The sequence below is a fragment of the Macrobrachium rosenbergii genome, chromosome 26 (assembly GCF_040412425.1).
Source record: "Macrobrachium rosenbergii isolate ZJJX-2024 chromosome 26, ASM4041242v1, whole genome shotgun sequence".
In the NCBI taxonomy this organism is placed as follows: Eukaryota; Metazoa; Arthropoda; class Malacostraca; order Decapoda; family Palaemonidae; genus Macrobrachium; species Macrobrachium rosenbergii.
This window is the reverse complement of record NC_089766.1, coordinates 47,741,815-47,758,323: the sequence shown is the minus strand read 5'-3', so window position 1 is coordinate 47,758,323 and position 16,509 is coordinate 47,741,815. Positions and strand designations below refer to the sequence as shown.

Below are 16,509 nucleotides of genomic sequence, written 5' to 3'. Positions count from 1 at the left end.
TTTTATCACAAAAAGTGCATCTAGTCACGAAAATCTGAAAACACAGTTATTTGTGAATACTTATTTCTCTATGAAAAATACTGCGAATAAGCAAATTTTCAGAGAAATCCACAAAATAGGTGAAGCCGCAAATCCGGAACCGCAAATAGGCGGGTGGACCACTTTAGCATAACTTCACAGAACAAATTCCATTTTTATCCATCTGTACTGTCAAGTATTCACCACTAAACAGGGCAAATCTAATCATCTTTGCGTGTCCATCTTACAATATATATTACTCCTGTAACAGAAGCTACAACATGCAGTCTTTTTTACAGTTAACAAGAAAATCACAGAACCTCCTCCAACTATTACTAAAGGATTGTTTAAATACAAAATAAAACAAGTGAAAAATGTGCCGAAGAAACTTCGGCACAACTGAGTTTTCTGTACAGTGTATAATGCCATATGAAACTTTCAGCCACAGCCCAGTGGTGGCCTGTTGTTGGCACCTACAGTGGCGCCAGCTGCACGATCACGACTAACTTTAACCTTAAAAAAAATTAAAGCTACTGAGGCTAGAGGGCTGCAATTTGATATGTTTGATGACTGGAGGATGGATGATCAACATACCAATTTGCAGCCCTCTAGCCTCAGCAGTTTTAAAGATCTGAGGGCGGACAGAAGAACCTAAAAGTGAAATGAAGATTCTGTATCCAAAACTAAGAACTATAAAGTTATTAAACTTTATTTCATAGCATACAAAAGTTTTAAATATGCTTTGATTACTGTATAATACCAGAAGGCCATTATGAATTCCAACCAAGTTAATTCTTGGTAAGTTAGTATTCTAATCAGTTGTATGGTGTCAAAACAACACATCTCCATCTTATCATAAACACACACGACAAAGGAAATTCATGAAAATATTAATATGCACGAGCATCCATCAAAGCGACGCATAGGACTTAATACAGTAAGCTCTCCGAGAGACTCCCTCATACCATCAGAAAGGAGGTGAGGGCGCAACCCTTACAGGGGAATGGAGTGACCCCTAGCCTAGGCTAGCCTGCCTAAACCTCAGCCTAACATTGCAATTCACCCGGCTAATGCACACTCTGTCTAAAAAGCCTACAGAATTCAAGGAAGCAAGGACTATAATGTTATCTTTACTTCATCCCCACTGCTGTCCCTAAGTTATGAGGTTGGCTGACCTGATGCGTCTTCTCCAACATCGCTAGAATCACCGTGCAACTTCCCCGTTTTCAAACACAGGCAGTCCCCGGTTTACGACGGGTCCGGCCTTGCGACGTTCTGAGGTTACGACGCTTTTCAGATATATTCTTCAGAAATTATTTCCCGGTTTACGACGCATGTTCCAGGGTTACGACGCGTCGTATGCCGATCTGATGGAAGAAATATGGCTCCAAAACGGCAGAATAATCAAAATTTTGAGTTTTTTTTTATGAAAAACTCTATAAAAATGCAGTTTACATCGTTTTCAATACACCCAGAGCATTAAAAGTAAGGTTTTCTTAGGATTTTTGACGATTGTCGACAATTTTTCGGTTTACGACGCGGCGTAAGAACTGAACCCCCTTCGTAAACTGGGGACTGCCTGTACTGAGCATCAATTACTTCATAGCCTGATCCAACTAAAGAATCTTTATCTTTGAGGTTTTACTGTCTTCCAGCAAAGAGCATTTCAAAAAAGTAAATAATAAAATGCACTTCAGCACAGAAACTGGAAACAAGTGAATAATGCCACATGACAACTGTAAGGAAAAAGTTGAAGTATTAATCAATGGCTTTTTTAACCTCACCTTGATATAATCCAGACTTTCTCACAGAAATTACGAGTATTATTCAATGACCCCTACAACAAAAGAAATTTACATGTTAAATTTCTTTTTTTTACTGTTTTTACCATCTACACAAGCAAATAAACGGCAGTAGGTCACCAGGCAAGCAATCTGTATCAAAATGGAAACCTTTCCAGTCCCACTAAACTTGTCAAATTCAAGCGAAAATGCAATGCATTACCACCCTAATACTATGCTTCTTGCATTTTCATACATTTTATCTATTAAGTTCTTATTAATTTATTGATTTTATATCATACTTTACTTAAATAGGCAAGAAGAGTACAGTAACCAAAACTTACAAACAATTCGAAACACAAACGGCCGTCCGGAACGCATCTCCTTTGTGATGAGAGGGCTACGCATGCCTTCATATTGTACGATTTTTTTTTAAGAGCTGTTAACAAGTATACCATATTTTGGGCTTGGTTTAGCAATTAAGAATGCATGAGTTAACCTTTTACTCTTCTTAGCCTACCTGAACTTTTATAATAGAGTAATTTTATTCACATAATATGCCTGTAAATAGTATTTTCATATGTATAGATAATCCTCAACGTTCGTATGCTGAAAGTCATTTATTTCATATTGCACACCATACTTTTTTTGGTAGCTGCAGTGAAATCCAACTTAAACATCTGCAGATTCAGAATCTGTTTGGATTACCTGGGATTCTGGTCCGATAGGGTTTGGATTAACGAGGTTTTACCGTAATCCTCGCCACTTATAGCTACAACCACATGCTCAAAAAAAGCAGCTTTCCGTAACAATGCACACATGAATGGCCCAGATTGAACAGTATATCAATTGGAATTTATAACCCTGAACAGAACAACATGGTATTTCAAACTCCTGGCTTTGCAAGTCACTTCATTTCGGAAATATTACTAAACAATTTTACAAGAGTAAACAACAGCTGTATAAAGGTGACTACACACCATGTCCTGTTCATTTTCAGCCAGATTTAGCTTTTAGTTTTCTGTAAAGAAAGCTATTGTGCCGGCTTTGTCTGTCCGTCCGCACTTTTTTCTCTCGGCACTTTTTCTGTCCGCCCTCGGATCTTAAAAACTACTGATGGCTAGCGAGCTGCGAATTGGTATGTTGATAACGAGACAACCGAAAGATAGATCTATTTTCGGTGGCCTTGATTATACGCTGTAGCGGCTGTATAGAAAACTCGACTGCGCCAGAGAAACTTCAGCACATTTTTTACCCGTTTTGAAGAACTACAACTAGAGCTCATTTGATCCATCCCGGTGGGACACATTAATGTATCAGTTTCTTCCATGTCATGACTTTTTGAATACACAGATATCTTAAGTTTTTATTTAATGTCTTTGAGTTTTCATACCTTTGTATAGTAAGGGCTGCTGTACCAAAGGTATTCTCCCAAGTACTTTGTTCCTAACTATTTAGCTGCAAGTTGCAAGGTTGCCACTTAACCCTACTTAGCTGACATCAACCCCACTTTTCACAGTTAATGAACACATTGTTGCATGTAAATTATCCGTCATATTCCTTCATACCAAAACCTATCTTTCAAAATGACAAAACAAATTTGAATATTTCCTGAGTAAGTAATAAAACGCCAACCACCTCAGACGTCACCATTTGTAATGAAACTGGTGTTAAAAGCACAGCTAACCATGCCAAGTTCTTTAAGGCACGATTGTTATCACTCAATAGAAGTTGCTTTTGCGTATTGCCCATGATTTACGCTGACAGACGACGGTGAATTAGGACAAAATAGAAGTACAGCTCGCTCATATTTAATTCAGCATTTTCAATAATACAGTAACTCAAGGTTCAGTTGGAAAGACGCACAGTAAACCCCCCGTATTCGCGTTCTCGTGGTACGCGGACTCACGCATTCGCGGGTTTCTCTGTGGAACATATCTAGCCATTTTTCGCAGAAAATTCGTTCATTCGCGATATTTTTCACAGAGAAATATTCACTAATTACTGTATTTTCATGTAATTTTCATGAATAAATGCACTTTTTGTGATAAAATTATTAAAATACTCAGGTATAAGCATTTTTACAAGGTTTTTCTTGGTTTAAGCTATCAAAATGGGCAGTTCTAAGTGTTTTTAGAGGGGTTCTAAGTATTCGCGGATTTTAGCTATTCACGGGGGGGTTGTGGGACGCATCCCCCGCGAATACGGGGGGTTCACCGTATTTACAAGTTTTCAAAATAATTAGCATAATCTATAAGATTTTAAAACGAAAATAACTTTAAATTTTACCATTTTTCGAGGGGGTAATTTATTTTTTAATTTTAGGACAGGGGAATTTAATGTCTGGTATGTATAAAAATACAGTCCTAAACAAAACTACAAAAAATCCAGCTAATTTGTTTTTTAGGGGTTAAATAACATGGCATCGGAAATACTGAAAACACAGCACTCGCCGCAACTCTCAGCTCGGCAAAATCCATTTGATTACCGCACAACAACAAAAAATCTTTTTGCTTGCCCCATAAAAAAAAAAAAGTTAAAATTAGAAACAAAACGAGAGTGATCAAGTCATTCCCACAATAATACACCAACATTTAATTCTTCCCTTGGCGAACATTAAATACTGAGGTTAGCCTAGTCACAGCTTAAGTCAGGCCTTGTCAGACGTAACTAGATTTAATCTGATAACAAGGACAGGATGATGCAGGTCACTACAGCCGAGTTCGGGACGATTAGGCCGTATTATTTTCGGCCGTGAGCCTGCTAGGCCGCCACAACTTTAGGTCGTAGGACATGGCGGAAGCTCCTTGGAACGCCGTGTTTAGTACTAGCCCCTAGGGGATCAAAGTATTATATACACACATTTTGGTCGTTAGCCCCTAGGGGATCAAAGTATTATATACACACATTTCAGTCATTTGGACGTTACGGCCGAAACGACCAGGACCCCTATATAGCCTACCCCTCAACTTTGGCTCAACATTCATTAATGGGGTTGCTAAAACATCTGAAATTTAATTGGTTAAGCAGTCTAATATCCAAAAATATTTTACATACCTAAGCTACTTGCTAAAAAAAATGTTATTTCAAAATTTGATATAAACTTCAACTTAACATTAATTAATGGAGTTCCTAAAACAATTTCTGAAATTTAATCAGTTAAAACGGTCTAACATGCTAAAAATATTCAACATAACTAAGCTACTCGCTAAAAAAATTTTATTTTAAATATAATTTGCAGGTCGGGCAGACTGTACGAAACGAGTTACAGGCTTGGGCTTAAATACGCAGACTGATTGATTGACTGATTATGTCTGTTACACTGCCGTCACATCATCTTAGGTTATCGACGCCGTAATAGATTTAAATAGAAAAATCTAAAAATGATTGCTTGATCGATTAAGTCTCTTAAAACTGGCGTCACACATCTTAGGTTATTGGTGCCGTAGTAGATTTAAACAGAAAACTAAAAATAAAGAAGTTTAAAAAGAATTTCATAAAAAAAATCTAAAAATATATAAAATCATATGAAAAGGGGTAAAAAGACCTATGGCTAATCTGTGAATGATGACTAATGACGAGGATGAAAAATATGTAGTTATTATATTATTAACCATTTGCTAATAGTACGGAGCACATTTCCACTAGCGTGCCTACAGCAGGACCCGCTCGATAAAATGATAAAAAATAAAAATGGTATATATAAAAAGTTATATTAAAATGTATATATAAAAATGCTATATGAAAAATTTAGGTAGAGCTTAGTAGCAGCTCAAAACTTTTCTATGTAGAAATGGTACATGCAAAAATGTTATATGTAAACCTAAAATAATGAAAATTAGATACATAAAAATGGTATATATATAAATTAAAATGAAAATGCATTAAAATGGCGGGCATATATACAAATAAAATGAAAAATGATACATATAAAAACTTTACACGTGAAAACATTTATATATTTGAGAGGCATTTACATGAGCGGGTCCTGGCCTACGGCTAGCCTGCAAATTCGGCAACGCGGGCTCCCACAAGCCTGCATATGCTGCGGGACGTCCTGCATCCACTGCAGTCACCCGAGACGCACTTTTCAAAAGCGGAGGAGCGGCACCAGCAAGACGTCTAACCCGCCAAAAGGCCGAAAAAAGCGACGCGCGATCTCCCCCGAACGTTGAAAGCACTGACCCCGATACTTTCCACTCAACATAGGGTGCCCCCGACCCCGCACAATTTCCCCCTATTTCCGAAAATCGGCCCCGAAAAACCACCCTGGACACTGCGGCCGTTGACGGGCGTCCCAACGGCCCGGCCAGGAGTCGAACTTACTTCGCAGAGCGGCTAAAACGGGCCGATATTCCCGACAATCATAAAATGCACTTATGCTGGTCCACAGTCGCCGATGGCGTCCTTTTTGTTTTGGTGGAAAGGCGTTTCCTGAGTGGCTGCCACTGTCACCGCCGCCCCACGCCCTCACGCCCGCTCCTTCCGCCTTGATTGCGGCGAGGTGGTCTCGAGGGCGTCCCGGGCCGTCTTATTAACGCAGATACGCCGCGGGAAATCAAGCATTTAGGCCGTAAATAAGGGAAATGCGACAGAGAATGAACTTCCGACGTCCTCCATTGAAAACGGGTTTGCTGGATGGCGTTTTGGGGGGACTCCACCAATTTGCTTTGGGTCACTAATTTCTCGCATGCCTTCATTAAAAACGGGTTTTTGACTGCTTTAAGCGACAACGCAAATCATTATCTTTAAGATTATGATAAAGAGAGTCTAAAATAAACGCCTGCAATGATTTACAAGTGTTGACAATCAATGGGTATGGGATAATGCCCGCTTATTTCAGAGTGCATTCTGGCAACAACACAAGTTTCCCGACCCCTTATAACTTAACTATGACATCTGAAATGACATCTTAAACACTAGATAATGGAAGCTTGCTTATCAAAATACTTGTAAAATTTCACGTCAGTCTTAAATGCTATTGTGGCCTCAGTTATTTATAAATGAAAAACATTAAAATTCAAGCTTTTTATTACACTAAGGTCTAACATGCAAAATAACACATTCAAATCATTTTATTTAAGTTTTTACCAAGACACGAAGTCAGGAAATGACACAAGTCCATCACGATCATTCAGGAATAACCGAAAAGTATGATTCCTGAAGATAAATTTCTATGCAAAAGTACAAAACGCTACCCCAGGGGAATATATTTAACACATACCTTACAAGAGAATCAAATTCTGCACCTTTTGTTTAGCGTCAACAAATGCGTGTTTTTTGTATAGTTTCATTCAGCACTTGATTAGACAAGTTATATTTGCATCAAATTATCTGATCTTTATCTAAATTTACTATTAATACTACATACGTCCATTACAACCATACAACCATTTATTCACATAATTCTTAATAGTATCAAAAAGTTGCCAATTAGTAATATACACTCAAATATCGTTAGACAACCCGTTATTCTGGAGGAGTAAGACACAAGACTGGGGGATAAGAATTAGCAAACAGGTGAATAATATGAAATTTTATTCGAAATTATTATACACACAAGAGATATCTACAATTTATTTTTGTTTCTGTGAACTTGCGACTTTGAAATTAGAGCAATGTCATGACTTTTTGGGCTATATAATCACCGGGCCACTAAGTCCTTACAAATCAAATTTCCTTCACATTTGATGAAAAATGTAACTAATAACTAGAGTATAACAAAAAGGACCATACAGCAACCTTTATTATTGTGACAGAGAAATATATTATTATTATTATTATTATTATTATTATTATTAGTGGTAGAATTCTACCAAAAAAGGTTACATTTAATAAAGAAAAAACCTTGATTATACATATCTGAAAATATCAAAATTGTACCAACCTGTAAACTGGTCTTGTAAAAAAAAAAAAAAAAATTAGGTTTATCATCTAATAACACACACATACACATGGTTATCAATTAGCAAGGCGGGCGCGCGTGTGCCTGTGTGTGTGTGTGTGTGTGTGTGTGTGTGTGTGTGTGTGTGTGTGTGTGAGAGAGAGAGAGAGAGAGAGAGAGAGAGAGAGAGAGAGAGAGAGAGAGAGAGAGAGAAGGGTTACCAGTTGATATACACTATATATATATATATATATATATATATATATATATATATATATATAATTAAAACTTTTATCATGATATACAACATAGAGTATATTTACAAATGCATATATGGCCACAAGGATAGTGACGCAACAGAAGGCGAGAAATTTTCAAGCAAACTATATATGCAATGAAAATAGTAGATTACAAACACTCGAATTCATAAACAGCAACTAAGATTCAATGAGTATACAAAGTGCAGCATGATAGAAAATCAACACAGTAGCCTACTGTAAATTTTTTCATCCCAAAACACAATACACTGTAAATACAGTACTGCGTGTACAGAAAAGGCGTGCAGAACAAAATTTGAGCTTATGGGTGGCAAGGGAGCGCTCTGGACACAATCTTGAGTTGCAATCCCGTTTGTTCGTAAGTTGAATGTTCGTAAGTAGGGTAGCGTCTGTATAATCATTTCAACGCATACAACTGTCATTCACGTTTGAGGTTACTCTTCAGGTAAGGAACAACTGTGTAGGAATAAGTCAGGTAATGGATATATGTAGCCTATACCAAGACGAGACAAAGAACATTATTATCATTATTGTTATTATTTCATTAGACGAAACCTATTCACACCGAACAAGCACATCAAAGGGGCCACTGACTTGAAATTCTTCAAGCTTCCAATGAATGCTGGCTTCAACCTACCACCGCAGACCCCACACTGCGGCAGTAACCGATCATGGTACAGAGCCAGTGATTTTTCACGAGATGCAAACCCGCGACATCCGAGTGACATGCCACGACACTACCCACCATACCAGGGGACCAGCATAACGAGGAATATTAAGACACTGTGGTTTCTTTTCCAAACAACTTGTGAAGAATGGGGCCAGGAGTATAAAGTCCTCGTTTTAAATTAGTATCTTCATTTGTCATTACACTACACTGAAAATCTATTTTATGTAGCTTTTCACTTATGTGCACTTAACACAGCATCAATCTTTTGACCAGTTCTAACTGAATATTTACGTTGATTTATTCTTGGAGCTAATTAACTGTCAAATATATACGGAGTTTTGTCACTTATACACCCGAGACGTTTATCTACTAACAAAACTTAAGCCACAAATTGAACAATATCAGATTCACTGGAAACGGCACAAACAACTGCTTCCAGGACAGGATTTCAGACTTTTCGCCAACAGATATCCAAAAGCTTTACTGGAAAATACGGGAATTAGAACATAGTAGTATTTTGCCCAAAAAACCCAAGATCTGGGACCTTTCAGCGCTGAAAGTGAAATTGAGAGGAGAAAGGTTTGGAAGGTGTAACAGGAGGAAAACCTCGCAGCTGCTTTGAATCAACTGTTAGAAGGTGGAAAGTAAGATGGAATGGAATATGAACGGAGGTACAACAAAAGGAATAAAAAGGGGTTGCAGCTAGGGACCGGAGGGACGTTGCAAAGAACCTAAGTATGCAAAAAAAAAAAAAAAAGAATTCTGCAACAGTATAGGTAAGCTGTTAGAGCACACAGTCTTCTGTTTTCTAGTATCAGGTCGAATACTACTCAATTAATACTGTTCAGTCTGCTGGAATACCTATTATGGCCATTAAATTGGTCCGATGGTAATATTGGTTAGTGTCGTGGTATGCCACTCAGATGTCGCGAGTTCGCACCTCTCCCAGGGCAATGGAAAAGTCGCTGGCTCTGCATCATGATCAGTTCCTGCTGCAGTGTGGGGTCTGCGGTGGGAGGTAGAAACCAACATTTTTTGGAAGCTTGAATTTCAAGTCAGTGGCCCCTTTGGTGTGCTTGTTCCATGTGAATAGGTTTCATATCATGAAATAATAATAATAATAATAATAATAATAATAATAATAATAATAATAATAATAATAATATACAGCTAAATGCGAATTAGTCTCCCTAATGCAGCTGTAGGAATGTTTACGCGAGGAAAAAATTCATTCCTGCTGACATTCCCTGAATTATCGGTTTTATTTTCTGTTCCCTCTGTTTATTCATCACCTTTTCCTATTCCCTTTGAAGCCATCTTTAGTTTACAGTGTGTTGACTGTCCGTAAAGATTTTAAGCTCAATATTTGAATAAGAAAGGGAAATGACGAATAATAGAACATTTTGGAGCTAAGTAAAGAACACTTGAAATTATAGGGAAAATACCATTTGGGTCAACATCTCCACAAGAACAGAACAGAATATAGAATTTAGGCCAAAGGCCAAGCGCTGGGACCTATGAGGTTATTCGGCGCTGAAAGAGGAATTAACATTAAGATGGTCTGAAAGGTGTAACAGGAGGAAAACCTCAAAGCAGTTGCACTATGAAACAATTGTTAGAGAGGGTGGAGAGTCAGATGGCAAGAGGAGAATATGAACACAGGTACAGTCATAGGAATGAAAGAGGTTGCAGCTAGGTTGCCTAAGGAAGGGACGCTGCAAAGACCCTTTAAGTAATGCCTACAGTGCACCACGTGAGGTGCACTGACGGCACTAGCTCCTTACAGGGTATACACCTCCACACGCATCAACGTCCAGTATAAGATTCTGAATTCCCAGAGACCAGAATTGTTTTCCTGTTGCGTCAAACTTGGTAATTTGAGGACTGAAGAATTGTAGGAACTTATTTCTGAGTCACTGGGTAGCCTGACATCACCGGATCATGTTGTTGCTTAGCCAGCGACGTCAAAGTCCGTCGTGGGAGTGTCTGTACCATTTACACTGGTTCCGGGACCTAATGCAAGGGGGATGGGGGGGTCGGCGTTCAGTGGGTTCTTGTTCAGACCAGGGCCCACTTAAGGCAGGTCGCCCAGAAAACAATGACGCCACACGGGCTCATCGCAGGCAGGACCCACTCGCTACTGGCTCGTCGACACAACAGGAAACTTGTCCATCCTTCGCCTTTGCATTAACATAGAGTTTTTTTTTTTTTTTGCTAATTTTCTTTCAATGGTAGTCTACCAGTAACTATACAAGCGAGTCATAGCATTCCAAGACTGTCTTAAGTCGCCAGCGACTGGTATTGTCTCCTCACGCATGCACGAATGAAAGTATCCCAGACATGAAATTGGACAACTTGCCACTTAACCTCAGCAGCCTAGAAAATCCAACAGAACGAGAGGTGGACTTCTGAGAGGTGGAACTTCACAGACGAAACCGTAACAGACACTGTCAGGAAAAATGTAAGGTTCCTGCATGATTCTAGACAATATTTTCCAGACTGGGCTACATCAAACTTCAACCCTTCTGTTAGAATAAGTCCTGTTCTGTTCTTCCTCCTCTCTGAGCAATTGATTAACCTCTCTACTGAACTGGCGTTCCTCTGTGAGAAGGTGTAGTTATGATCTTTGCTGAAGGGGGTAGTATGAAAGACCAATAATAATATGTGATCTATTATTATTATTATTCAGAAGATGAAACCTACTCATAAGGAACAAACGCACCAAAGGGGCCACTGACTTGAAATTCAAACTTCCACAGAATATGGCGCTCATTAGGAAGTCAGAGAAGGCAAAGGGAAATACAGAAAGAAGCCACGATATTCTACCTAAAACCCCCACCGCCGCTCCCCTCCCTCACCCGAGAAAAGGTTTGTTATATTTTAGGCTGGGTTTGTTTATTTGCGTCGGGTTCCCCTGTTGGTGAGCGGAATTATACAAAACAGTAACTTCGGGGCTTCCACAGATGGAGTGTGGACAATCACCAAATGGCCTGTAAAGCTTTTCCTGCCGAATACCCCCACAAATTTTAAGTATTAATTCATTAAACGTTTACATCATGGTATTATTATAAGGACTCTATTATTTCATAAAGCACACAAGGAAAGAAAAATCATTAAGAACCATAATTTACTCAACGCTGTTTCTTTAGAATATCATCCCCTAGCTGCAACCCCTTTCACTCCTTTTACTGTACCTCCGTTCATATTCTTCCTTCCATCTTACTTTCCTCAATCCTCTCCTAACAATTGATTCATAGTGCAACTATGACGTTTTCTTCCTGGCACACCTTTCAAACCTTTAACTGTCAATTTCCGTTACAGCGCTGAATGACCTCATAGGTCCCAACGCTTGACCTCTGGCCTAAATTCTATTCTATAGTATATAGTTTCATTAAGAGCAAACATCAACATGGTAAAACCACAAAAGCAACCTCATCACAGAATAAGGGTCTGTGCACGAAACGGAAAAAAAGACATAGTAAATATAATGAAAGAATAAGCAAATACCACAAAAAAAAAATGTACTTATACACATATCTCAAATCTGAAAAATGATTAAGTCAAAATTCTATAGATGACAATCAGGCTAAACCTGTTGCTGTAGAATTGGAATGCAGTCCCGATTAAATACTTTTATTATTATTATTATTATTATTATTATTATTATTATTATTATTATTATTATTATTATTATTATTATTCAGAAGATGAGGACGTATCTGATGTCAAATATTTAATTAGAGGTTTCCGGTAGCGATGAAGCCAAGTTTAAGGTAAAAAAAAAAAATAATAAGGATATCAGCAGTGTGTGTGTGTGTATATATATACACAATAGTTTGAATATGTCTGTTTCTATGAGTCTGTGTATGCAAACACGTGTAAATAATTCGTATGTCGAGACGACTGAACGAGGAAGACTGCAGACGAGTTGACGATAACATATTACGAACCCAAACGGAAGTTGAATGATTCATTCAGACAATGGCGCGTCACACTTCCGTCAAACCGAACGGTCAAGTCTTCCTATTTTATTTTTGACGGATCCGGATGACCGGACGTCAGCGGCTGTTATCTGCCGCGGCTGCCGTGGTACGACAGCAGCTGCCAGCGGATTTCGTATCCGCTGTGTCGTAGATTTTTCCCAGAGCGGAATCTCGTCGCTCGCGTTGCTCACGGCGAGTTCGCGGAATTCGTGCGCTTTTGTTGTTGGGGAGCGTTATGTGTTTTTGTTTATGTCCGTACTGGTGAGCATTGATACAACGCGTGTGTGTATGTATGTATGTATGTATGTATGTATGTATGTATATATATATATATATATATATATATATATATATATATATATATATATATATATATATATATATATAGAAATCATCAACACACAATCACGTGTGGAACAGAAATAAATTTCTGACTCACGTCGGGATCAGAACCCAGGTCTCTCAGGTGGAAAGCAAGGGCGTTACCACTGGGCCATACAAGTCTAAAGAAGTTGGAACCTGAGAGCAACTGCACCCAAAGAATTACCTGGGCAAGCTAACTGCTTGCATACCAGCGAAGTTTTCCCCAACTTCCCGACTCAGCAATGACCCAATAGACAACATTTCATTCGAATTATCCCTTCTGAGTGAATAAGATAGAAATCATCAACACACAATCACGTGTGGAACAGAAATAAATTTCTGACTCACGTCGGGATCGAACCCAGGTCTCTTGTATGGCCCAGTGGGTAACGCCCTTGCTTTCCACCTGAGAGACCTGGGTTCGATCCCGACGTGAGTCAGAAATTTATTTCTGTTCCACACGTGATTGTGTGTTGATGATTTCTATCTTATTCACTCAGAAGGGATAATTCGAATGAAATGTTGTCTATTGGGTCATTGCTGAGTCGGGGAAGTTGGGGAAAACTGCTGGTATGCAAGCAGTTAGCTTGCCCAGGTAATTCCTGGTGCAGTTGCTCTCAGGTTCCAACTTTTTAGACTTGTATGGCCCAGTGGGTAACGCCCTTGCTTTCCACCTGAGAGACCTGGGTTGATCCTGACGTGAGTCAGAAATTTATATATATATATATATATATATATATATATATATATATATATATATATATATAAGATAATATATATATTTATATATATATATATATATATATATATATGTGTGTGTGTGTGTGTGTGTGTGTGTGTGTGTGTGTATGTGTGTGTAATTGTAATAGCCACAATGCCCTCTTAAGAAGGCATTGTGGGTATTACAATTACATATGTATCTGTAAAAGTGACCAGTAGAATCTAAATATATATATATATATATATATATATATATATATATATATATATATATATATATATATATATATATATATATGTATGTATGTATAACTGACTCACGAAAATATGGAACGTGATGAATATATAAAGATAAAATCCTTCGTGGATTTTATCTTTATTTATATATAATATATATATATATATATATATGTCTCCAGGAAATTATCCTACACAAAGCCCTTCAAAATGATTATAAACCCACGTTGGCAGAATTCTTCTCGCCCTCTCTAATCAGAACTCCCAAGCTGAGAAGTTCTGATGGGCACAATCGATGAAGCTCCTGTTGCCACTTGTACCTCTCCTGAGAATTCCAGAGCCCTGATATTCTCCATAGGGTTCTTCTTGCATTTTGATGCGTTTTTTTTTTATCTATTTATTAATTTATTTCTTTCTTTTTTTAAGGAGTGGGATCTCTTCTTTCTGTATTCCCCTTTACTTCCTCTTACTTCTTCCTGATGGACACCTTAATATTCTCTGGAAGCTTCTGGAATTTCAAGTCAGTGGCCCCTTTGGTGGGCTTGTTCCATATGAATAGGGTTCATCTTCTGAATAATAATAATAATAATAATAATAATAATAATAATAATAATAATAATAATAATAAAAAAAATAATGTTTGGGTGTTATTTCTAAGTACTTTCGCCCACTGCTAAGGTCGACGTCTCGACTCAATATGCTTATGAAACCGACCTTAAGGAACCCATTTAATTACACACAAGCCACATCGGAGTTAAGCATCGGGTAAATTGAACTGAACTGAATATAGAGTTATGCCAAAAGGCCAAAAAGCGCTGGGACTTACGAGGTCACTCAGCGCTGAAAGGGGCAACAGAGTAGAAAGGTCTGAAAGGTGTAACGAGAGGAAAACCTCGCAGCTGGTCTATGAATCAACTGTTAGAGAGGTTGGAAAGTCAGATGGAAGACAGAGAATATGAACGGAGGTACAGTAAAAGGAACGAAAGAGGTTTGCAACTAGGGGCCCCGAGAGACGTTGCAAAGAGCCTTAAGGCCATCGAGATTCCATCGATCTATCTTTCGGTGGTCTCGGTGTAATGCTGTGTGAGCCGCGGCCCACGAATCTAACCACGGGCCGTTGGTGGCCTGTCCTATACCGTTGCCAGAAGCACGACTATGGCTAACTTTAACCTTAAATAAAATAAAAACTACTGGGGCTAGAGGGCTGCAATTTGGTATGTCTGATGACTGGAGGGTGGATGACCAACATACCAATTTGCAGCCCTCTAGCCTCTGCAGTTTTTAAGACCTGAGGGCGGACAGCCAAAGCCATCTCAATAGTCTTCTTTTACAGAAAGCTAAAACGTGACAATTATCTGGCCAAGTATAAAATCAAATATAAAACACCTGAACCCTTGAAGCCGAGGTCTACTCTTGCCAAGCGAGTCAAGCTAATGTGATTTATTACGGGCTGCCATGGAGCAAGAGCCCGTGCCAACTGGCACAGTCGAAGACGCCATGATATGATCACACTGCAATCCTACAAATCCTTACACATACGTCTGCAGGATTGCCATCCTTCAACTGTCGTAAAGTATAACCGCACTGCAACCCTATTGCTAATAAAAAGTATATATGTAATAAAAATTCACAATTATGTAGTAAACTATGAGTTTATGTAGTGAACTGTAATATTACTATGTAGAATACAAAAGGAAAGGCTTTCGAAGCCAGTGTTTTCTGTTTTCTGTAGAATTGAGGATTTTTGTAACACACACTGTTTTTCACGAGATTGTGACTTTCTTCAAAAAAATGATCTATTCGAAACCAGCAATATAATAATAATAATAATAATAATAATAATAATAATAATAATAATAATAATAATAATAATAATAATAATAATAATAATAATAATAATATGATCCTTTATTTCAGCTCAGGGCCAAATACATGGAATATACAAAGTAGGGACAATATAACAAAATAATAATAATAATAATAATAATAATAATAATAATAATAATAATAATAATAATAATATCCTTTATTTCAGCTCAGGGTCATATGTACATGGAATATACAAAGTAGGGACAATACAACAAATAATTAATAATTAATAATAATAATAATAATAATAATAATAATAATAATAATAATAATAATAATAATAATAATAATAATAATGTCCTTTATTTCAGCCCAGAATGATAATCGGCAATATCCACACAGTTGCTGAAGAAGCAGTGAAAACAGTAATCATAATAATGGCACTGACAGTACCAACATTGAGAATAGTAAAAATATCAAAAATTATAACAATTAAGCTCAGTTATGCCCGCTACGCTCCTCCAGCCTTCTAGAAAAGCATAGGGTCGGCTCCAAGTGCACGCTCCGATGTTTACCCATCCCAGCATAACTTATGCTCGCAATTTGTTTGGGTGGAAACATCAGCTCGTCACGTAAACATTTTCGGTTTTGACAAGACCAAGCTCAAACATTTATGAGCTCTGAGCTTTGAAGAACGTGGATAAAAATCAATAATTATGACTAGGCATCATTACCAACACAAAAATACAAAATATCATTTATCAAT

General features: G+C 37.9%; 1 protein-coding gene across 3 annotated transcripts in view; it reads right to left on the bottom strand.

Annotated features, from left to right (window-relative positions):
• The window catches only part of LOC136853165 (zinc finger protein 708-like), a 51,801-nt gene that overhangs the window by 8,886 nt on the left and 26,406 nt on the right, over positions 1–16,509 (bottom strand). The window contains exon 1 of one of the 3 annotated variants that reach the window (XM_067128497.1): positions 6,126–6,436. The exons of the other annotated variants lie outside the window; for them this stretch is intronic. The gene's annotated coding sequence lies outside the window, so the exon portion shown is untranslated. Of the gene's footprint in view, positions 1–6,125; positions 6,437–16,509 lie in introns of those variants that run through there. 3 annotated transcript variants of the gene reach the window in all.